A 24,988-nucleotide genomic window follows, 5' to 3' on the forward strand; every position below is an offset into this window, starting at 1 on the left:
CGCCACGAGGCGCGATAACAGCTCGCAATGTCTACCGATGATTTCGTCCGGTTTCCGAACCATAACGACGAACCACCTCGTCGGTTACCTAACCGTTTTCGTTGCCACTGTCTCCACGCCTGGAACGAGTTCGCCAAGCAACCAGATTTGTCGCAACGCTGTATTGCGAACGAAGGTTAAGAGAAGCGCCGATACCTTTCATTACGTGACACACATGTGGCATTAGGCGGAGTGCAAAGCTTCTTGTGGTTTTAAGCAATAAAGATGTAACAACATATGGAGTTCAAGTGTCGCCCCGACCGTACGTTATTCCTCTTTTATGTGCTAGCGCATCGAACATACATTATGAAAAGAGAGTACCTAGAATTTCTCATGTTCCAATGTTCCGCAGTGCATATATTAAAACAATTTTTTCTGCTACGTTTTATATAATGTAGATGATTCCTGCAATCCATTCTGCAGTTTTATATTTATTTCATGGAATGATGGCGATCGAATAATATTTAATAAATAGATTTCACTATGTAATTAAAAATGTTATTCGATGCATAATTTAAAGTCGGACATAAATTGTAGCTTCGTCTCGTCGCATTTTATATATTCATGATAAAACTGATGTTTTGAGTAAAGTAATATAGTAAAGTATTTTAATAAATAAATAATAAGTATTTTAATAATAGACATAAATTAAATAAAGTTAAATATAAATAAAACAAAGCAAAACTTTACTCAATCGATTTTTGGCTCGGTGTAACTTAGACTTCATTTAATTTTTAGCATTTGGATTTTTGATTAGCAATGGATTTTGTCGTCAGTAACGTTATGAAATCACAATTTTCAATTTTAATTTAAAAAATCCGAGTATCGCTATCGTTATTTGCTGGCTTCGAATTATATAAATTTTGTATATCCATGTAAAGATTTTGGAGCATCGAGGGTTAAACACTAACGATAACTATGAAACATTGAAAAACTTCAATTTACATCTAGGCAACTTATTAATAAAAAATATATCACACAAAATAATTATTTCATTCATTTACGCGGTTCCCAATTTCCTGAGATTTTAGACTCGCCGCATTCGTATGGAAATCTACACTCCGCCGATGCGAACAAACTTAAAACCATGTTCGAGAAAAGAAGTTTCTCATCATTTTATACGGCAAATCGACCGAACAAACGATTTCGCATTGAATTGGTAATCGTCATTGGTAATAATTTATGAAATCGACGAAGAAATACGCGTATACGTTTCTACTTGAAACAAAGACAGCGATGTATTCCATGGCAACTGATGCCATTATTCTTTTTCGTTTCCAGACAAACACGTCGATTGTGAAATATGAATAATCGATCAAAGGCTCGCCGGAACCCGGGGTTTTTCATTCAACGTGAATGACTCCCTGTTGATTCGGTCGCGAGTAGCCACCGTTCCGGATCTGAACAATATTTTGCTTGTTGTGTGCGATACTCCCCTTTGCTTCGTTAGACGCATCGTGTCTCATTAAATCGGCAATAAATCAATACCGATATTCAACGGATTTCAAGGTTCCCCGTTTTTCCGACGATGAAAATTAAAAACTTGTACTCAGCTCTGGCTATAGTTCTTCGCTTTTATGATTTATTACCTCCCCCGATTGCGTTCTTTGTCTTTCCATTATTTGCGATCTCGATTGTGCGTATGCGCTGTTGAAAGCGAAAGGTCTGAGACAAACAATCCTCGAAACTCCGGACTTTTTCTTTATTCAGGATTTTCTTAATCATAATGTCTTAATGAGAATTCACACAAAATTAAGTAATACATTGAGAATAAACCGGACGATACGCATGTGAACTACTAAAACGTAAGTACATATCTACGTAGTGTGCTCTGCGATGTCCAGAAGAAGTGACTATTGATCATAATATATGTATATTATTATTAAAATTAGTATAACATAATAGCATAAGACAGTTAATATATAATAACATAAATGTCAACGCTTTCTAACGTTGACAGTCCACTTAAAATTAAACAATTCATACAGAATTAAGCAGTTTATTCAAAATTAAGTAATTCATTAATTTTTTATGCGTTGTTGGAAAAGTACCTTTACGATGTTAGAAAATTATGGATATAAGAATTGACAGTTGTCTGAATGATTAATTCAGAGAATTTGTAGCACTCGGCTCTGATAAATATTCAATTATGAATAAAACCTCTTATACTGCTTTGAAATTTATGCATCGTGAATTGTAGATTCAACGAGTCATTTTGCGATAAACACGCAATGTGGATCAAAATTAATCACCCGTGCCGGTAGAGTGTTAAGGATTTATAGTACGCACTGTTATTTTTCTTTGATCGAAAGAAAAGGACTTCTCGAAAACGAATAACATTTCACTGAGGTACATTAAAGTTCTCTGAATTTCTAATTTAACGTCGTCGTGATCTGATTTCCTAAAGCTTTTGTATATTTATGAAGGGAATGAGGCGAGCTACAAATATGCATAATGACGACACTGATTAGACTTCGACTGGAAAATTACAAAATTGCTTATCGATATATCAATCACCTGTCGCTTAATATTAACGCAACAATCTTAATCAAAATTTTGCAAAATTGGAATAAATTTGTTAGTTCGTTACTATTTATTCGCATTGCCTAAGATCGTATAATACTGAACATTAATTATTGATTTTGGAAACCCTATATGGGTCCGCATTTATTAACTTTTTATAAAGTTACTAACATTTCCTACCAACTCTTTAGGTTATATTATCTTGACAATCATTTTTTGTACAATTATCGGTATTTTCAACTAATCGTTGAATTGCGAATCTCACTGATACAATTCATCGACAGTTATCAATCATCCCGTACAATATCGATGAAAAATCTCCTCGAAAGGAGATAACAGAAGGTAAATGAAACTCAGTAATGTCAACAAAAAATCTTTTTCTTGAAAACAGCTGAATGATTCACTAGCTTCTAACAAAGGCTTTTTCACTGGGAATAAATATATCGCGTCTCATAATAATAAAATGCCATATTTGAGATTGCATTGAAAAATGATATTTTTCTAGAAAGAGACAAATTTCATTCAGTAAAAGAGGAAAACATATAGAAGAGTTTCCGAAGTATAGAACTAATAGAATTGTTAATAGAGTGTATAAAATGAACGCAAAATACAATAAAATTGAATCATAACGGTAATTTAGAAATGCGCGGAACGAGTTTAAATATTCGATTTTGCATAGTTTCAACAATCCGTGTTTGGTTACTTTTTATGCTTCCGAGTAAACATAATCTGTTCTTCTAAAAAGATGTATTGTTTCACTATACGATTTCGAACTTCGTTCGTTATTATCACAGTGGTTGCAAGGAGACACGCCACATTTTTAGATACTAGTACTTCGTATTATTATTCATATTATTATATGTGGTAGTTCAGTTAATGCATTAACTTACAGCGACAGATGTTATCTCCTGTATAAAAAAACTGCAAATTTTTCAGCGGTTTTATAGTTATGAAACGCAGCGTAGACTCGATTATTGCGGCTTCCAATAATACCAGCTACATAATTCTACTAAGCCCGTGGAACAATACGAGAAAGAAAACGAGAAGGAAAGGAGGAGCACGTTGCTTAATATCTGTAAAAGATAATAAAAGGTGAGGAATACTGTGCGGCGTTAACAGCCGGTTTCCCCGCAAGCTTCGGTTAAAAGGTTCAATATTCTCTAATAAAGGGTCTGCCATCGGGAGTGGATGCGATCATTCGATTACCCGAGTATCGCGGCCTCCAATAGCTTCGGATAATTCCAGCGTATTCTCCAGGCGGCAGTCAGGTGGAAGAATCGAAACGAGCTGCCGAATCCAGGAGGCCGGGTCGTCAGAGCGGGGCGATATTTAGTGACGAAAGAGTGTCATTAAAAGGAGTGTTTCTTTAGTTTCGTATGGCTGAAAATTTTCGAGTAGCGCACTATGGCCGGGGTCTGACAGTGCACGGCTGTTAGTATATGCCAACTCGTAGAGTACCGGTACTCGGCTCGTAACGACTCTTCGGAACGTGGAGGATCGATCGAGGTGCCGGTGGCCCGCACGTGCGCAGAACCGAGCTTCCAGCACACCTCCGCCGCTTCACCCCTTTCCCAACCGCTGGCTTTTCTCGTTCTCCTTTCCCTATCTTTATCATCGCTACATCCCCCTCGCCACTTCGTTTACCCCTTTCCTGTATCTCTTTTTTTCTCCCGCATCTATTTACGATTACCCTCTTCTTCTGTTTTCCCACGGTATTACCTATTCCCTTTCGCGTTCTCTTCTCGGCCCACCCCCGCAGTCTCGTTCCGCCGCATCGAGGTGAACCCTCCCTTCGCTTACGTGCCGCCACCCATACTACTATACATGGAGGCATGTACGAACCACTCAGCCGAACGATTCCCGTATGCACTATTGGCCGAAAGTACTAGACCACCCGCGGTATGATATTGTTGCTTGTCGTGCCAATAATCATGACTTCCGATCGGCGGAAAGCAATCCGCGATGCTCAAAATTTGGAGGTCTTGCAAAATATTGGATCGCGCGTAGTCATTTTTGCGACTTTCTTGCTTTCCGAGATGATAATCGCGCATTTACCCTACAATCGGCCTCAGCGTACAGTGCTTTAAAGTGGGAAGCCGGTCGCGATAAAGTTTTAATTTTGATAATTTCCTGTTACGAAACTTTTAATGTTTTTATGTTCTAAATCCCTGAGAATCGTAAATTTTCATATTATTTGTTATTGAAAATTATTTAAATATGAATTAAATAAATCATTGTACATTTCAGAGATTTACAAATATTTAATGGTTTCTGCTTATAGATTTGTTGGGGGTTCATAAGGATTGTTCATTTTATCACATAGTGCAAGCCTAATTCTTTAAATACTGTAAAAATCAAGTGAAACTTTTTACATTTTGCTTAATTTAATTTTAAAGCTGGCGAACTCTTCGTCTTTATTCAAAGGAACTGATTCATCACTTATGTCAATAAGTACGAATATTATATTCTTCAATGAAAAGAGTTTTGTTTTAAGAAAGTGTGTTAATATGTTTAAATATATGAAGACAGCGGATTTTATAAATTTTATAAATATTACAAATTATATATTATAGTCAATGCTGATTCCATTGTATCGATATTAATAGAGGTAATCAATTTTAAAGGAACATGTTGGTCGAGAGAGTTTCGATTATAAATATATTAATTGTGAAATGAAACGATATTGAAGTTGATACGAGAACTTTTTACGGACCAAATTTTGCTTCGCGGTTAATTAATTCGACATGAAGAGTTCTTTACGTCTGAGCCATGAATTATGTGCCAACCTATATAGCGGCATGTAAAAGTATCGGGCCATAACAGATTTTTGTAATCTATTTTAATAAATATTTATTACGCCGTTGTAAGGAATTAATTATCCTTATACACTAATGCATCGTTATTAAGTATCGTCGGTGCGCTGGTAATAGCACACTTAAATGAGAATTAATTGTCCATTAGACTTGCGGAACCTTCGGCCATACTTTATGAAAGAAATTAAATTGGCACAGAATAGTACGTGCACGAAGTTGGTCAAAAGAAAGTTGAAAATATCTACGCGACATACATTGTGCACCGCTTTTACAACGAGCGATAATATGAAAACACAATGTATTCTTCATTTATCATGTATTTATTTTGTGAAATAGTTTCATAGTTTTTCAAAAATTCTGCAGCACAGTATATTAATTTTGTATAGCATCATCGATGATTTTACGTCTGCTAATAACGATTTTATCCATTTTTTTACACTTTCATTTGCATTTTTTGTAATCTATTACTGAATATATACTTTTGTACATAATATTACCGTTTTCATGATTAATAATATAATATAAAATTGGATTTCATGTGTAGAATCATTATTGAATTATTTTAAGTAAATAAATTGAAATACTAGCAATTTTCTTTATGTACTAATTATTATTTTATTTTTATTATCGTAGCGTATGATTCTATCGTAATCTTTATGCAATGAAAATTCTGTTTCTTCTGATTATATGAAGTAAATATTTCCATCTGTTCTCATCATTAACATAAAAAATATTGCTTAAAAATGGAAATTTAATATCGAATAAACAACCTCCAAAATTCCGGTAACATTTTCAAGGAGGAATCGCGTATTTGATATTACACGTCCCGGGCTCGTTCCGTTTCCACTGTTCGATAATATTTAATTAACCTGCTTGTCCGAATTGATATTACTTTTACACGTTCATTTTCCCTACAAAGTAAACTTCTGGTAATTATCGTGCCGGCCTGTAGGTGCGGGATCATGGTTGGTTCGTCGTAAACAGGCATTAACTCCTTTTTTTTTTATTTGCTCGCAGTTCTATCAACCGGAATTACTTTGCGATTACTTTAGAACAGCAAACAATTGCTTCGCCGAGGCGGTAGTATTCAATATTACCTGAACACGCGTATTGCAAACTGTACATAGAATCACAAATTATTCAGACACTTCTAAGATATTAAACGCGTGCAAAACTCTACAATATTCCTTTGCCGTACAGTGCAATTATATCCCCTTTTTAGCAAACCGTACATCATTTTGCTTATGTTTGGTTTATCATCGTAAGCAAATAATAAAAACTATATCAAAAAATTCTTATAACAAAACTAAATGAAATTTCTACACCATAGAGAAGAATCAAAAGCGATACTACGTGATATCGAGTAAACTATTGAATTGTTTATTCACCTCACGCTGTTTGCAAGTCAAATTATCCAACCAATCGATTACTGTGGGAAAACAGTAAGTCGATGGACATTTGGTAAATGCACCGTCACAGCCGCGAAAATAATCGTGTCATAGGATGATCGACCTCACTAGACAATGCAAAATATTCCTCTGTAAATTTTCTTCGAACTTTGTATCGAACTGTGGTATAGCATTTGGCCCAGTTGCTGGAATCACGCTTCGTAATACATGCATACGTAATGCACATAAATTACATATTTCTAAACGCGTGGTGTTTTAATGATTTTCTTTTTACACGTAACTAGACGGCTTGTGCTCCGAATACCGTGAAGTATCGGATAGTATGTAGTGAGTTCTTGTACAGACCTGATCATTATCTGAATATTGAGTCTATACTTATAGTATAGTAAATGTCTGTATGGTAATGAGAAATTCGAAATAGGTCGGTACATCGAAGATTTATTTTCTGAAAAATTCAGAAGATCCACGGACTTCGTGATACTTTTAAAAAGGGAAAAGTTTATAAAGTGCAAAGAACGGAAGATAAACACAAACTTCCTTTGTTCATTTTAATAAGCTGAAATGATTGCATAAATACGCTTGGATCGTTTTAATATATTTACTATTAAAAATTTCAGTTGCTTCCTTTTTGCTACAATTGTGTAATCGTTGCTACTTTATTCTTTTCTAAAACATATTTAACCAAATGTGCTAAACCTATGCGACACTATTTGTATAGCTCGTGTCTTTCTGTATTTACATTTTAATAATTTTTGTTTACTGTTTAAAACCCTATTTAACCAATAATTGCCTCTTTAATTTCATGTTTGGTAATTCTAAACAAAAATTAAGTTACATAAAAATTAGATTTACAGTGATTAAGAATTCGAAATAATTTATTATGTGATTAAGTAGTGCATGATATATAGTCTGAAATAAACGCGAAGAAGCAAATAAAGGGGGATATGAATATAGAGGATCGTGTGAAACAGTCTCAAGAGTGATTAAAATTGCTCGAAATAAAAGAAAATAGAGAAACTAATTTATAGTTGTTATGTAGTCGGAGAAGTACTAGAGCAACTCAATTTTCTCGACTAATCTAAATTTTACAATACAGTAGTAATCAATTCTGTAGCTTACTAACGTCGTAATTCGATGATTGTTTAAGCAATCGACACACGATGCATGGCTGCACTAGGAAAAGGCAATTAATTAAGCACTAATAACCAGGAATCGAAGGACTCAAGGACTCTCAATGGAATAGATTGCAACATTTATTCATCTTCTAGCCCTACACAGTTCTGCAGGAAATGAACGTTTATTTCATGTACACGTTTCCTTAAAATAATCTCTCGTTGCTAGCCGGGACAAGAGAAAACAATTCGCTGCTATGAAGTTTCGTGTGTAACTGAAAAATGGTCAGCCGCTAAAAAGCACCAAGTTATCGACAGAAGCGTACACGAAGAAAGAGACTCGTCACGGCCAGAATTGTATCGAGACATCGAGGTATTAAGGAAAGAAAGAGAATCGGTAGAAGATGCCGAACGAAGCGGTCGTCCTCCCTCCACAGCTTAAGTCTGCGAAAAAGTTGAAGCAAGTACTTATACACCGTGAACATGGACTGAGTTAAATTAGAAACAATACATTCTACAATAGAATTGTGATAAACCGACACTTGCCTCGTATCACTCGGATCCGGCCGGAATTAACAAACTCCGACGACAGGTTCCTACTGCACATTAATCTGTTCTCTCGCGCGTCCTTTATAGTCGTTCAATATTGGACAGACAGTTGGGCAGGTGTCTCGTGTCATCTACGTTATTCTCGAGATCTCTCACCCCTGAAGATTAAAATTCACTTGTAGGATCGGTTCTCTTTCACAGCACAAGGGGGGGTGCAGGGGATAACGAAAATTTCTCCAATTAAATTCTATAATAGAAACGATTTCTTGGAATATCTTGTTTAGGACGTCGCGTAAATTTAAAATTCGCAAATATCAGTTTTAAGCAAAAATTACAGTTTTCTTTGTGTCTTTTTAACACTTTACCGACTGGCAGCCTATAAAGTGGCATTTTACCCCGACCGGTAGCCTGTGAATCGGTTGTGGCAACCAATAATATTCTATCTATTATGGAGGTATTATTATATAATTTTTTAAACATCAGATACCTTCCGCGATAAATAAAATAAATAACATAGATAAAATAAATATTGTTTAATGCTAATGTTATTAAGATATACAAATGTTTCGACCGAATGACCGATCGGTAAAGTATTAACAGTCGGAAGACAGTGCCAAGTCACATTTGACGCAAGCTAAATTAGCGTACCTCAGACGTTATGACAAAAAAAGGATAAAAAGATTTATTGTCAAAGATGACTCGGCACCGCTGGCGAACTGTTAAATCAGAGTTGGGTAAAAATTTGTTCAGATTATGGATAAGAGATAAAGACTAATGAATTAAATTGTATTCGAATAAAGATCCAATCGAATACAAGTTTATCTACGTAAGAGTTTATTTAAATAAATTTTATTCGAATAAGAACTCGTTTCAATAAAATTGTATTCGAATGCTATATTAAAATTTGCACCTGTAGGGATTCAAATGAAAAATAAACGATTTGAATAAAAAAATGATAGAATATGAGACGTCTTTTCATAGTTTACAGATATATATTCCTTTCTTCAAATGTTGCGTTAGAAATCGATGCATGATTAAATAATGCTCTTTCGCATAATTATTCGAATAATTTTACAATTATGCAAATTTATGCGAATCATTTATTCGAATAACTAGACAGAATAATTGATGACGTATAATGAATAATCGTGGTTCGAATAAAATATTCGACTGAAAAGAATTCATTTGGATAATTTTCTGACATAAATATTAATTCAAAATAATTCGTTTAAGGTTCAATTCTGTCTTAATTAGTTATATGTTAGATATACAAACTAATTCGAGCTATTACAATTACATTTAATTTTTATTTTATTCTCACATACACAATCTACTAAATATGAATGTTATATATTTCTTGTATGTCGAAACAAAATTTGATTCTTCTTTCATTAAAATTTAGAATTACGCGTTAAATGAAGACAGAGAATAAATAAAAGTTCTCTCGTTTTATCAGAGAAATTATCTAGAACGATAAAGTTCTAATCAACGCAGTTATTAAATAATTCGTAATAGTTAATCGGTGGTTCAATCTTTTATCTGCCATATTAAACACTGACGTAGTCAACTCTCAAAACGATAGAACGTATATATTCGAACGTTTCCAAATCAGATAGTCTATTCATTTTGAATTTCAATTGCAAAACGTGGTCTCTAGGTCAAAACAATGACTTGTCAAACTCGTCAAACAACTTTTAATCAGAATGCTGCGTATCTTTATGCGAAATAATCATTGTTTGCATCTGTTGCCCGAAATAGTTAAATAAAACTGAATTTCCTCTCTTAATAATTTTAATTCAGTTTTATTAAACCATATACCAACGGTTTTAATTTCACAACTTTGTTGTAATAGGAGAAGGTAAAATTCGAAATAATTGTTATACCTAATAAGTTGAGGATGCAATATTTCCTTAAACGTTATTCGTTCAAAGAAAAACAACAGCATTGCAAATAAATTGTAAGTATTCTAGAGGGTATACGTAGGACAGTAACGAAAAGATTGTCGCTAAGAAGCATCTGAAAATGTTTTTCAATCGTTTCACACACCTAGACTCGTGTAATTACCTTCGCAGTTCTTTGCCAACAGAATACATAGACCTGTACTTTGTTGGCAATATGTATTGTGTAATTGCCAGTGGCTCTTATTTATGCGTATTAAATATATTTTACGGAACGTTAGTTTTGTTTAACCGCTGATATTTCAAAATCTAAACTATTATTGCACCGTACTTTTAAAGATTGTTTTTAAAATTCAACCATTAACATCCACATACCCCTTTTTGTTCGATTAACACCACATTTGCATCTCATTGTATCTTTACTCAAGTAGGTAGTCTGTTAGCTAGTTTTTGATAGTTCTGTCTGCGCCTATTGTAAATATTGTATAATGCAAGCAAATAAACGTTTAGAACAGGAAAAAGAAAGTTCTTGTTTCCTTCAGGTATTAACTTGGTTGCCAATAGGAACGTAGCCGCGAATAGGGACGTTTACCTTATGCTCACCGTTCACATTTACTTAGCGCGTGTCTGTTCTTCGAGTGCATGCGGGTACCAGATCGACAAGTGAATGTCTTCGATGTGTTACACTCGAGATTTGCTACTCGCGAATTCGCGAAGGTGAAATCAAATAACTCGCACGATGGCCATCGTGCACGTGTTTCGCGTTCGTTGACCCTCGTCGAGAAACCCTCGATTATTCAATGGGTTTCTGTCGTCTTCTTACCAGCATTACGTTCGTTTTGACGTACAGGTATTTGACAACTGGATCATGAAATATTCGATTTTACATTTTCGTAGGTTTTTACACTAGTTTGCTAAACTAACTAAAATGACTGGTGCTTGATTTTTTCTTTTACATTTGTCGAAGTTATAGAAATCTTTCTACGAGAAACTTTCTCATGAATGTTTTTTATTCAAGCATATATTATAATCGAAATCATATGAAGTTTGAATAAATGCAATAATATACATTAAATAATGGTAATAATAATGTACATTATACTATATGATATTGTATAATAATATACATTGTAATAAATGAAATAATATACATTAATCGCGTTTAGGACTCGATAATTAAAAAAATGAAATTTATGCAGAATTATTCAACTTCATTTTGATGTAACTTTTACAGTTTTGCATTATTGAAAGATATCTTTATACGTTATTATGCAGCTTTTGGTTAGCACCCTTTCAGTTTTGGAAAATGAAGAAGAAAGTCCTGAAAATTTGCTATTAAACATTTTGATAGTATATCTTATTTAATCTATATGAGACTGTCACAATTTTGTTTGATTGCTGAATTTTTATTAAAACATAACAGAAAATACATAAAATAATTTTAATTTAAAGAAACCGAAGTTATTAAGCATGCTATAATCTGTCAGAATGAGTATATTTCGGAGAAACTTTTTAAAATTAAGACAAAATCAACTATTAAAATAGTAACCTTTTTAAGAAAGAATTTAGTAAACTTCTATCGTAATACAAAACTGATGATTTTATTTAAAGAAAAAAAAATAATATAGAACTCAAAGTCATGCAATTTGCATTCGAATTTACATTGTTGCCAAATGATTTGAATTACTTTCAACTTCAAAAAACAACCCGTAAAAAAACTACTCTAGACGTAAAAGATTGAGTAACCTAAAATAATGTAATGATGTCATATCCTCCTCGCCCATTCTCAGTCTATTGCACTCGTCGCAAAGAACGAAGGCAAGTAAAATGGCGCTCACTCCGTTTCGTTACAGTGAATGCTTGTCCACCGTGCTTCTTACTTGCAACGGAACAATACCGTATACACGAAAATGTTAGCGACTGGCATTCTGGTTGAAATAATCTTTTAATCGCTGAATTATGTTCATCAGACTCGAAAATATTCATGTTACTTTTAGTATACCGGTTTTGAACCGGTTAATGTTTTTCTTTCTGCTCCCAAAGCATTGGGTGAATATAATTCGTAAATTTATGATACGATAACTTGGTAAATTTATGACAATGTAAAGCAATATTAAATTTGTGAGAAGTAATATTATTACGTAAGAGCAAATAATGTTGTGATAAAGTTATCGATATAACAAGTGCTCGAGTATTAAAAAGACGTCTCTGCGTGTTAAAACAAAAACAAGAAATCACAGCCATTGGGTCTTGTACGTGTCACTCATTTCCAGTAGCAGTGACATAATTCAAACATCATGATCTTAAGGTGAACGAGTTCGAATGTTCTGAATTTGTATGATTTTATAGCAACGTTATATATAACATGAAAAAATATATACTTGAATACCATCCCTATCTTGATATAGGACACTGTAGCAGTGAAATTTAATTTCCAATTATTTTATTTTATTATTTTATCAACAACTTTACAAATCCAGATAATATATTAATGTGTAGACTACGTAGCAAAATAATCAAATAGAAATTTCTTTCTGCCCTTCATAATTTTAAGAAGGTGAAACTGATACATTAATATCCGTAAAGTTTTTTAATTTGTCTGCCCCTGTAAATGGCGCCTACCCATTTTTATCATAAATATGTACAATTTGCAGTCTACCAATGTTATTGCAAAGGGAAGAAACTGCAATTACTTGTGCAGCAATATTATAACAATTTCCTTCAAAGTGTCATACGCACGCCACTTTTTATTGCGTATTTATATTACAAATTGAAATCTTCGTGTAGAAGACTAGTGTCCGCGGTTGTATTTTTGTAAAGCCTATTGTACGTAAATTCGAAAGCGTATTCTTAATACTGTGACGTAATATTTGAGAAAATCGTGAATCGCTTTAAGGAGCGAATTCTTACGGCAGTGTTCCGAGCATACGGTAGCTACAGGAAGATAATTTAGAAGAATTATGAGCAGTAAACATTGAAAGCCGACATTGTTCGAAACGACCGAAATAGCAACGGAACGTCCCAGTGTTCCAAGTGATTTCGAAGACCGTAAAACTAAAAGCCCCGAATTCTTTCGTTCACCTAACGTATTATAACATACATTTTATTGGGATACTAAATCCCCACGAGTATGGTAACCGCGTTAAGTGCAGTGACGTCAGAACATATTCGTATTTCGCAAGTCATTCGACCTTCGCGCGCACGTGTCCTCCCTTGGACATTGAACTTTCCTTTGGTCGGATATCCCTTCAGATTCTGCTTCGATAAGGGAACGGAGAATTTCATAAATTCTGCGAAAAGCTCGTTCGTTCGTTCTTATTGTAGCCGCGATTGAAAAATTATGGTGATTCCATGGGGGCGCCTGTGCCGAACGAAGCGGAGACCGTGGAAGGTCAATTCGTCGTTAGCAGTGCCGAGATTAAATGTATCGTGGCCGTGGCTTCTACTGGAATGTGAGGTGACGACAAAAATCTTTGAACCTTGAGCAATCGCTTTGGAGAATAATAATAGTGTTCGCGAGTGTTGTCAAAGATACCAAAACATTCCACCAGCTGGAAGATAGTAACGCACGGTGGAATGTCGGTTGATCCTTGGACTGCGAGAGTTTTTTTGACCCAGTGTGTTTAAATCGCCAACTAATTATTTAATTTTCATAACTGAATTAGATAAACTGTTATTACACTGCTGTAACAGATCTGAAACATTACGTCTCATAACTGTAAAACTATCAAAAGATTCCAATCTTTAAACGTAGGAATTTACTATGTATCTAGTTTCTGACAACTGAATAACCTGACTAAAAGAAGTATCTTGACAAATATATTGAAAAGAATTATTAGATAAAAACATAAATGATTATAAGCATACTAGGATGTGCTGTTATTAGTGTTAAACTAATTTAGATCTTGGCAATTTGATTGAAATATTTTAACCCTTTGCCGTATTTTTCCGTAATTTTCCTCTTCTTCTAAGAAATTAATACAATCGTCATAATTGGAAAGAAAATGGCACGGCGAAGAGTTAAATAATGTTTACAATAGTGTGGCGTTGAGATGGCTTATACGTATTGCTTGAGTTTTAACTGTTGCCTTGACAGCTTTTTAGACTAATCATTTCGTAACAATTCTCTGTTAAGGTATTCTACTCGACTGTGTAGTATTCTATCGAAAGTCTATGGGGACTTGTGTGTTTTAGAAATCGGCGGTGTTGATCGAACATCCCCTTTCTCGTACAACGAATTGCGATAGAGGGGAAAGAAACATTCGCGAAAAGTGCGCCACGTGGCGACACCGGTGACATATGCTTTGTATCCCCTGACCTTCGTGCGATTGTATCGGAATGAAAAGGGAAACGTGTAGAAAATTAGCTCGAGTCCTGCTATTCACGAATTTCAGGAGGGTGAACCCACTTCTTAACACTGGAAACGGTACATTTCTATCACTGTATGAACATTCTATTTGAGAATTATTTGGATTAAGTCTGTAACAAATGTTATTAACAGGCTGCGGATCTTTATGCTAAACAAAAAGTATATTTAATAAAATGTAAGAGAGAACGAACTAAAAATGTGTTTCTTCTTTTAATAATTTCAATCAATTAAGAAAGGTATAAGAACATTCTCAAATTCTTCTAGCGTCTTCATTATTTAATACTACACCAAACCAACTTGGACATAAATGCACGAAATCCGCAGTCTAATTATTAAATAACATGTGCGTCTCTTTTTTAACAAAATTATAAAACTAAAAATAGTGTAACAATATCCTCCAATTCTTTTTACGTCTTTCCAGTCTTATATTTTATATCACGGCAAATATGCATTAAAACTCGATTCCGCTTGCTTCAGGTGAATCATTCAATAAAACAGAAAAAGTAAAAGTTTTCACATAACAATGATGATCAGATCGACTGAAATTGAGTCATTCCATACAACGTGAACGCATTTATTGTATGAAAGATAGAATTGTACATTCTCTTAGAGAAAGAATTTTGCAAAAATCAGAATAAAAACGCTATTATACCCTATCAATTTATACGTTTTCTTGCATTGTAACAGTAATAGAACTACCATACCAGACGAAACAACAATCACTGATATTTTCTTTTACAATTCTTAATATTATGAATTTTGCTCCTATTTAGAATGTTTAGATGATTCTCATTGTTTACGCATATATTATACAGGGTGTCCCAAAAATGTGTAACAATCTGGAAATGGATCATACCTGAAGCCATTTCAAGCAACTTTTTCCTTTACGAACTTTTTTCTGAGGCATTGTTAACGAGTTATTAATGAAAACCATTAATCAATGAGAAGAGAGTTCTGCTGGCACGAAGCTACCGAAACAACAAGATGTCGAAGCCCAGTTTCGTTCATTGGTTCAGCCACCTTGCGTGAACGATATTCACTTCTCATTGACTAATGTTTTTTTATTAATAATTCGATAACAATGTCTCGGAAAAAATGTTTGTGAAGGAAAAAGTTGTTTCACTTCAGGAAGTGTAATAATTTTAATAGATCGAAAGTAATGCATTGACATCATTACATTCTACAAAAATCTTTTTATTTTTAAATTTTATTGCTTACAATAAAATATCGCGGTTGGGGCTCGGTACATATTGCTAATGTGAAAAATCTACGCTCGGATACATAAATGTCTGCAGTCTACAAATGAGATTACGCTTGAATTATAAAAAGCAAGGGGACGTTTTGGACCACAAAGGGTTGAAAGAAAAGGTTTAACAAGATTCGAAATAGAGTGGATCGTTGATCGAGGTCTATGAACCGAGAATACCGAGCAGAATCCAGCCAGCCTAGCTACAGCGAACATATTGCCTGTGGGACTAGTATATCATGCGAATATCGATCCGTGAGAACAGTCTCGTGGTCTCTCAACGGAGAGTACAAATCTCTGCGCCCCAAAGTGACTGCCACGCGTTACAGCGTGTCTGTTTTCCTGAATCCTCCGATGGTAGTATGTTGTACAAATACGACGGAATTTAATCCCATTCGTCAAGATGTGAGTCAGATCAATTACGGCTAATCGCGTTGAGAAATTACAGATATATCAAAGGAATCGTGCCGGGCCTTATACGAAAGTTAACCGTCTTTTAATGGACGGCAATTAAGATAATTAAACTACGGGGCGTCTAATGAACAGACATTTTCATTCAACGACATTTGAATAACTTTATTACAAGTTAGGGACCGGTATTGGAAACGCGTACTAATCAAAGTGAGTTCATTGTCCGGAATTGTTCGTAAGTGGTCTAAATCGTGCTCATTTAACCTTTTAAGTGTCGACCGAAATGAGAATTGAGCAGAAAAAAACAATTTTTTTTGTATTGGTTTTGTAACTTTATATGCTATATTCGTATTATTTATGTTTATATTCATACCACATATCTATATTCTAAATCGTATGAAAATCATGGTAGAGCAATTCTTTTTTAAATATCGAAAATTAACTACTTAAAGGGTTAATTTTGACTCAAAATTATTGGAATGGATTATGGTTATGACTTTGAATGAATATGGAAAAAGCAATTGTTTTTCTGTTACCGTAATTGTTTTCTCATAATTTCTTTTTCTTTTGTTCGTTTTAGGCGAAACTCTTGGATATGGAAGAAGTGGTAAAAATGGTAGAAAAATTGTGAAAAATGTAAGTTTAAGTTTACTTAGATCTTGCATAAAACTGATATGTACTGAGCTGTCTATTAGAAAATATTATAATCGATAAAGAATTGGCATGACTTATATAGTAACTATATATTTAACAGTATCGCGTTTTAAAAAATTCAATAAAGCAAATATTGTAATTTTATATTTTTATATTCAATAATTTAAAGAAACTATACTTAGTAAAACCATAGAAATAATTTAAAGTTCTTAAGACAAAAATTTAGACAATCGAGTTTGATAAACGTTTTTATTATAATTTAAAATAAATAAGATAATGTCCTACAATTTGTGAATTTAACGATTTTAACAAGTTCACTGTAGAACGATATTCCCTTATACTCTTCAATTATTTTCATTTATCCACTGTTTTGCATCGCGACCAATCAGTTTTCTTGTAAATGTATAAAAATCCACAGTCTAGTGATCAATGTTAATCCGATGATTAAGCGATTCGTTATCGGTGCATCTTGCTCCACCGAGAAAAGCATTAATCACGCAATTCCTACATTATCAGCAACATGCTCATTCCTGCTAATCACCACAGGAAATCGATATCGTTTCGGGTAATAGAATTTCTCAACACTTCCGTTAGTTCCGGAATTCGAAGCTTATCTTCTGCAGATTTGGTCGATAACATGGATAGAATCGAATGAATTGCAACAACGGAATTACGAAACCAAGGTTTGTAAAGGTTCCAAAAATAAGTAATTGAAACAGCTGTACATGCATCGATTCCGGCTATACCAGTTATTTAGAAGCGACCAAATATCATAACGATTGTAAAGTATATCGGTTTTTGGTTTCGGTTTTTCAAAACTAATATTATGACGAATTTATAGCTGTAATTTTTCAGTTCTGGGTTGAATTTTTGCATTTTTGAATTTCGATTATCGCTCTATTATACATAACGTATTGTATACAGAGTGACCCAAAAAGTCACTCGGAATCGGGAAATGAAGAGTTCTTGAGGTCATTTGAAGTAACTTTTCCCTTAGCGTAAATGCAACTCGCGGCGTTGTTTACGAATTATTAACGAAAAACAGTGACCAATGAGAGGCATGCTCGGGTGTAACGCAAGGCTACTGAGCCAACGAGCGAAACTAGACTTTGTCTACTCATTACCCCGCTTTCTCAAGCACAATTTCGCTCGTTGGCTCGGTTGTTCCGCGTCAGCTAAACTGGTCTCTCATTGGTTGGTTAATGTTTCTCGTTAATAATTCATAAACAAAGCAGCGAATTATATTTGTGTGTCAACGAAAAGGTTACTTTAAATGACACAAGGAACGTTTCATTTCCTGATTGCAAATGACTTTTGGAGCACCCTTTTTTTCAATAGAAAATTTCAATATGTCCTATTTGATGAATATAAAATTAGTTGTGCCCGGAACTCTACTACTTCTCCATAACTGCTTCAAGAACCGAGACCGGCGCTGTAAGGTAAAGTGCAAGATTACCATCGTTTTTGTTACAGCTTAAAAGCGTTGTCGCCCAATATTTATGCTATTGTTCATTACATTAATGTTTCTAAAGAACGCAGCGAACTAACAAATATTTGTTTGAACAAAATGGCGCGCGAAATGTTGATAATTTCATAAAAGCGTCGTTAAGTAACCGGCTCCATGAATAGATCCGAGTGTTCTGAATGCCAATGGCGTCATTAAAACTAGATCGGGCGCTTTCCTGCGACCACTGACCGAGATTCGTGCTCCCACATCCCGCGGCTTCTGTAATTCGAGTGTCTTCTCGTAATCCGTGCGTTTTTCAACCAACTTCAGGTGTTCCCCGCGCGCCTGTTCCGTGTCCTCGAGACCGGGTATCTCGAGTATCGACAAGTATCTCACGTGTCTCACGTAACACGAGCATCGTCTCTCTTTCTCCGCTCTTTGTAGGGTTCGCTCTGGCTCAATACTACAACGACGCCCGTTCAAGTAGCCCAGACATCCATCTGCTACCCAGCCAAGCTCTGTCGGGAGCAGCATGTACATACTCCGAACCGTATTCGAGTACGCGTAAATACATTCATGCGAGCGAACGCCAGCCGCTGTCGCCTTGACATCTTTCTCTTCCTTTAATTTAATTCGCGGCCGGATCGCGGGGCTCCGTGGGCCAAACGATATCGTATCAAGTACGACCTGTTGCGTGAGCCTCTCCTTTAATCATGTAATGACAGTATAAGCAATTTGGCGGTTCTGCCGCCGCCCCGCCGCGCCGTTGCCACGCTCGCTTATTTTGCTTGCGTGCGATGCATTCCGTGTGGCAACATAAAACGTCCCCCTAATGAGTACACCGCGGATTTTATAATGTTAAGAGTGAAATGAGAGAAATAAGCAAGGTTTAATTAATTGGGATCATCGGATGAAGAAATATAACTTTATGGAATTTAATTAGATTTGTTCGAATAAAAATCATAGAGTCATATAGGTAATCATGAATCAATGTATTGTTGATGAATAGACTGCAGAACTGAAGGAAATAACAAATGTTATGCATCGATCGTAGAATAATTATAATGAATAATTTTTATGAATTATAAATAATGTTCTCTCATTATTACTATACACGGAATTGACTCTGTTTATTCATTTGAGTTATAAATGATATAATCAATTTACTAAATTTTTCCAACGGTGTCACCGTTTTGTGTGTTATCCATCTATTCAGTTTTTATACAAATTCAAAAAACCGGGAATTTAATCATTAATAATAACTTGATCGCGGATGTTTATGCAAAATAAGAAATTTGTTCAGCGAATGTATACAGCATGAGTTAAATAAACATGTATTTCTTCTTTTAATAATTTTGATCCATCGGAAAGAATGTAACAATATTCTTAAATTTATATTTGTACCATTCTGTATTTCTCTCATCAGTTCATGCAATAATGCTCGAAACCCGCTTTCCAATAATAATTAGATTGCAGCTCTCAATGCATTTAGGGCTTGTTCAAATTTCAAAAAAAAAAACATGATCATGTACGTGAATACAAATGAATAACATTTCAAATTTATTTTTATCGTAAGAAATGTTTTAGTCAGCGAAGAAAATTTTTCTCTTACTATAGTCTCTTTATAAAATTAAGTTGATATGAATATGCAGGTTCCGGTACTTTTTAATCGATATTTTTTATATTGAGTTTTTACACAATAATATTTAGAATATAGAATATTTTCAAGTCTAAACACCTGAAGTTGTGTGATCTTTATAATACCGTATTAGCGAGTACTGTATGACGTAATTCACGTTTTCCTGATAAGAGTAATAAATTTCTTGTTACGACTCCCTAAACGCGTTTTAAAGCCTTGCACTAAGTAATAGCAATCGCAATAGCCATTGATTTTTAATTTTTTTTTGCAGTTTAAGCAACCACGGTCAAGACCCGGTATCATAAATAACGAGGTCTGTAATTCATTATAACGTAGATGTAATTTCGAAATATTCAAAGAAAAAATGTATCTTGATATTATAAGAGCGTGTTTACGTCGGCAATTTCTGTACCGTTGCATTAATTTCAAGTCGAAGTAGATTACATAGTGTGATCATGTTGATTACAGTACGTTGACGGAAAATACAATTCAGATCGATATCACGCTACCAATTTAGTAATCGAGAGGCTTTATTATCCAAAATGGTCGATTAAGGCTGGCAGAGTTGCGCATTTTTATAATGCTGGTGTTATTAAATTTACAATGTTCCATGTGCAATTAAACATGTATAGAGTGTGATAATAATATGTGAAGAAATCGCGTTTTGTGGAATATATTTTCTGGCTCATTGAAGCTACGTGTATTTCACAATTTAAAGTGGTATTCGAGATAGGGAATGTGTACCGAGAATTTTATTAAAATTATCGAGTTACGTTGAGCCAAGAAAGTCTCATAAGTAGATTAAATATTTGTAAAATATTTCTTTCACTAATTAGAAGATTGCTTGAGAGATGATAAATTAAAGACGTTGATACCTTTGACCCTTGTACACATTTAATATTATATTTGATATTATATAATTACTAGGCTGCAAATTTTATGAATTTTCGACAGAAATGATTAGGTAAAGTACGAAACTGTAAAAACGTTACATGAACTGAAGAACATTTTTTGCTATTATATACAATTTATTGGAACGATTAAAAAAGGGACCCGGTTCGCCAGACTTACGATTCTTATGATTAACTTGGAAAATTTTTATTTCGTATAAAGATCTACATTACTAAGTTATAACTAATGCTAACTTAAGAAGAGCCTAATAATGATTTTGATAATAGATCGTAATACTACAATTGTTGCTTAGCGTTGTGAAATTTCATATTACATTCACAATATCTGTTTCTAATCAATAGATACTTTCGAAAAGTGAAAGGAAAATTGTGTAGAATTCCACTGAAACAGTATAATTTAACTAAAATTAATGATACAGCTCAATATTTAACTGAAATGTCAAAGAAGTCATCAGTGCCTGCAACTACTATACCTTTTACATTCATGTTTAATGAACTCATTTATTATTCGATGTATTAATTTTTCATTGTTCTGTTTTAGATTCATTCTGTATTACATATCATTAAAAATTGAATGGAAAATGTGACATATACCCGTATTCGTTGTTTTTATTTCATACGAAGCGTATGTATAGATAGATTGTCGGATCCATCTCGATCTCATCAATATCGTACTACAAAAGAAGAGTATGTACATTCGTGCAAATGCAATAATGTCGATAACCTGGGAATAATGCTAGAATGACCTTTGTGAATGGAGTTTTCTCTTCATTGTCATATGCAGCACCCTAGGAACGTATAATTCTGCCTTAGTTATTCCTTCTTGAATTTAATAGCAGTGGAAATAATTTAGGTTATTGCTTCCCAACGTGAACGTTGCTTACTGGTCAGCACTTCAGAATCTAACAAAGCGGCACTGAAGTTTCAGTTTTCCATTACTTCATAGTTATTTTCTACGATTATGTTATTTCAAGATTTTGAAATTAGAGGCAACTGTAACGAATTAATAATTAGAATAGGTCAATTATTACCACGTGAAATTATAGATATCGAAATTTATTATGATATTATAAAATTATATTATGAATTATAAAATACTGAAAAGGTAGCTGTGGGTGCGAGTTGAATTATATGAGTTTATATATCTTACAGAAGTTAAAATTAGTTAAATTAGTTAAAAGTGTTTATTTTTAAGTAATAGGATAAATGTTAAAAATACTATCAATGAAACATACATATGTCAGAATTTTAGTTGCTTATACATATTTTGCATCTTATAGACTCATTTTCTTCTGACTATTATTACATGTTTCTTCAATATTTATGTTTGATATAATATGTTTAATAATATTTAAATTTTCATTTTCTTTAATTGTTACGTTTCAAATTCTTGTAGGATACTAGTAAAAAAGAAGAAAATTAAGCATTATGTGAACATAATGCGAAGTATGTAATCTTCTGATTTGCTTCTTTATTGTACTACACTGATTCAATTATTTCCACGATTTTCTTAGCAATGCTCGGTTGAGAGTTCTCGCTAATAATACGAATTCTGTGAATCTTATTTACGGGTGTTGTCCTACGTACCAAGGAGAAGAATTTTATTCCAGTCGAACTGTTATTACCGTTCGATAAATGAATATAATTCCTTTTTGTTTGGACAAACGATTCGCCAATGTGTGCTTAACAATTTTATAGAACAAAGAGCAAACCTTGGATATCATCGATCGAAGAAGCTCACGAGACTCTTTTACACTGATTCTTCTACCTTTGATTTGAAACGACTATGTCGCTCATATTTATCGATTCATTCCTAAAGGAGTGTTCACATTGACAATACTGTTGTAGCGACGTCAAGAAGAATGCTACCTTTACCATAAAAAAATTTCAAGATAAACAATTGCATATGTATGAACATTTATAGAATGTCATCACCATAAATAATCATGAGATTTCTATCAATTTTGAAAATTAATTTTGTATTCTCCGATTACGTAGGCATTGATTATAATAGAAACTATCTTAGTGTAAATGACAGAAAACTCAATGTTTCAGTTACTGTACCGGATTGAAAATGTCAGAAAATTAATATTAATTTAGTGATTTGGCCAATATATTAATAAAATAGTTTTATCTTTGACGTTTATTATAAAATATATAATAGTTGGATTAAAAATAACATGTCTAATCAATTTGGTGTTAATAATGATTAGTATGCTGGGGTTAAATTATATAAAAGTGGCAATTTTGCAAATAAGATCATTGTTCATTATAGTTTAAGTAAGTAAAAATAATAAACTAAAGTAAGTAAATTAAACAAAAGCATAACTGTTTATAGAAAAACGTTACAAATACCAAAAATGGGGAAAGCAGATATCTATTATATGCATAATATGTACTTAATACATTGTTCTAAAAAAACAGACTGTGTACATAGTTTCAATTCACTGGAAAATAAAAATGAACTATGAATAAACCTTATTGCACGACTATGTCTGTTTATAATAAAAAGACTAATAAGAACATAATTTACCGATATAATCAATTTCCGTAAGCTTTGATACACCTGCGATATTTATAGTTTTACGATAGTCTTGTATTAACCTGCAAACAGGGTTAATTATACCTTGGTAACACAATATGTAATTCAATTGCAACAGGAGCACTGTAAATTTCAAAAATATAAAACTAATACATTTTCTACTATAAGGAGTGATACTTCGTTTATGAATATTAAAAAAGGGGCATTATCAAAAATAGTGAATAAAATTCATTTAATGATAACGAAACGATACTAAATAATATCCTGCATTCATTATTTAAATTATTCACAACGTAAAGCTTTTTAGCATTTGTTTTATGACACCTTTTTCGGTAAACATTCTGAAACAACTTGTTGTAGTAGAATCTTTATTATATTGTATCATCATATTTATTTATTTGTTCAGTTTCACACATAAACATTGGACTTGGTTTACATTCATGGAAAAATTGAGTAGATGCAATTCAAAATAGTAATAGATTAAGAGAATTCAAAAATGTCAAAAGTTATTACTAATCTATTAAAAATATTCAAGAAAGAAAGAATCTCTTGCAATTGATACAATTTTGATGTCGCATAAAAATCCGCAGTTTATTAGTTACATATACGATCACTCTTTTCATTCATTTATTTTGTCAAAATATCAGCGACAACACTTTTAAAAAAACTTTCCAAGGGTAAAATATCTCCCCATAAAAATTACAAAGCTGCACGTATTTTCTCAAGCGGAATTTGTACCTTATGACTAACTACGGATTTCATAATGTAAAATTTCCATGATATAAAATTTATTTGAATAATTTAGAAGTGCTATTACTTATTATTTTCAACCTACTAAACTGTTTAAGAAAGAAAATAGATGTCTAGTTTAGTTGAACGTGTTGAAATTAGAGTAGAGAATTTTTATTTTCCATAAAAATGTGTAGTCTAGTTATGAGAAAACCGAGTAACTGAAATACGACGATTATTTCCAATATTTCAACAATGTGAAAAGATCAAATAAATTTCAATTTAACTCCAGTTTGATGCGATCGGAGTACAGAATGTTTATTTGGCATAAAAATCGACTGTCCATCGATAATAATTATTAATCGCTGATAATTCCGTCGTATCAAGCTTCCCCGCGGAGTAAAGAGCGAAATGAGATTTTTAATGGCCAGCGGCGAGAGCAAAGAGAGAAAACATCAGCGTGGTGAAGACGGAAAAAAACAATTAGAAGTATATGTATACGGAAAAACGAAAACGAGAGAGAGAGAGAGAGAGAGAGACGCGGCAAGATTGAAGCGGAGCGGAGTAAAAAAAGGAAGAATTTAAAGAGGCTCGGATAAACGGAAAGAGAATATACGGTAGGTGGGACAAGGGTGGAATACAGAAATCCAGATGAGGAGAGAGAGAGAGAGAGAGAGAGAGAGAGAGAGAGAGAGAG

General features: G+C 33.6%; 1 protein-coding gene across 2 annotated transcripts in view; it reads right to left on the minus strand.

Annotated features, from left to right (window-relative positions):
• The window catches only part of LOC144474052 (uncharacterized), a 56,690-nt gene that overhangs the window by 11,832 nt on the left and 19,870 nt on the right, over nucleotides 1–24,988 (minus strand). Inside the window, exons 2-3 of one of the 2 annotated variants that reach the window (XR_013494683.1) lie at nucleotides 8,443–8,603; nucleotides 8,022–8,340 (exon numbers count right to left, since the gene is read on the minus strand). The exons of the other annotated variant lie outside the window; for it this stretch is intronic. The gene's annotated coding sequence lies outside the window, so the exon portion shown is untranslated. Of the gene's footprint in view, nucleotides 1–8,021; nucleotides 8,341–8,442; nucleotides 8,604–24,988 lie in introns of those variants that run through there. 2 annotated transcript variants of the gene reach the window in all.

Source organism: Augochlora pura, chromosome 8 (genome assembly GCF_028453695.1).
Source record: "Augochlora pura isolate Apur16 chromosome 8, APUR_v2.2.1, whole genome shotgun sequence".
NCBI classification, from domain to species: Eukaryota; Metazoa; Arthropoda; class Insecta; order Hymenoptera; family Halictidae; genus Augochlora; species Augochlora pura.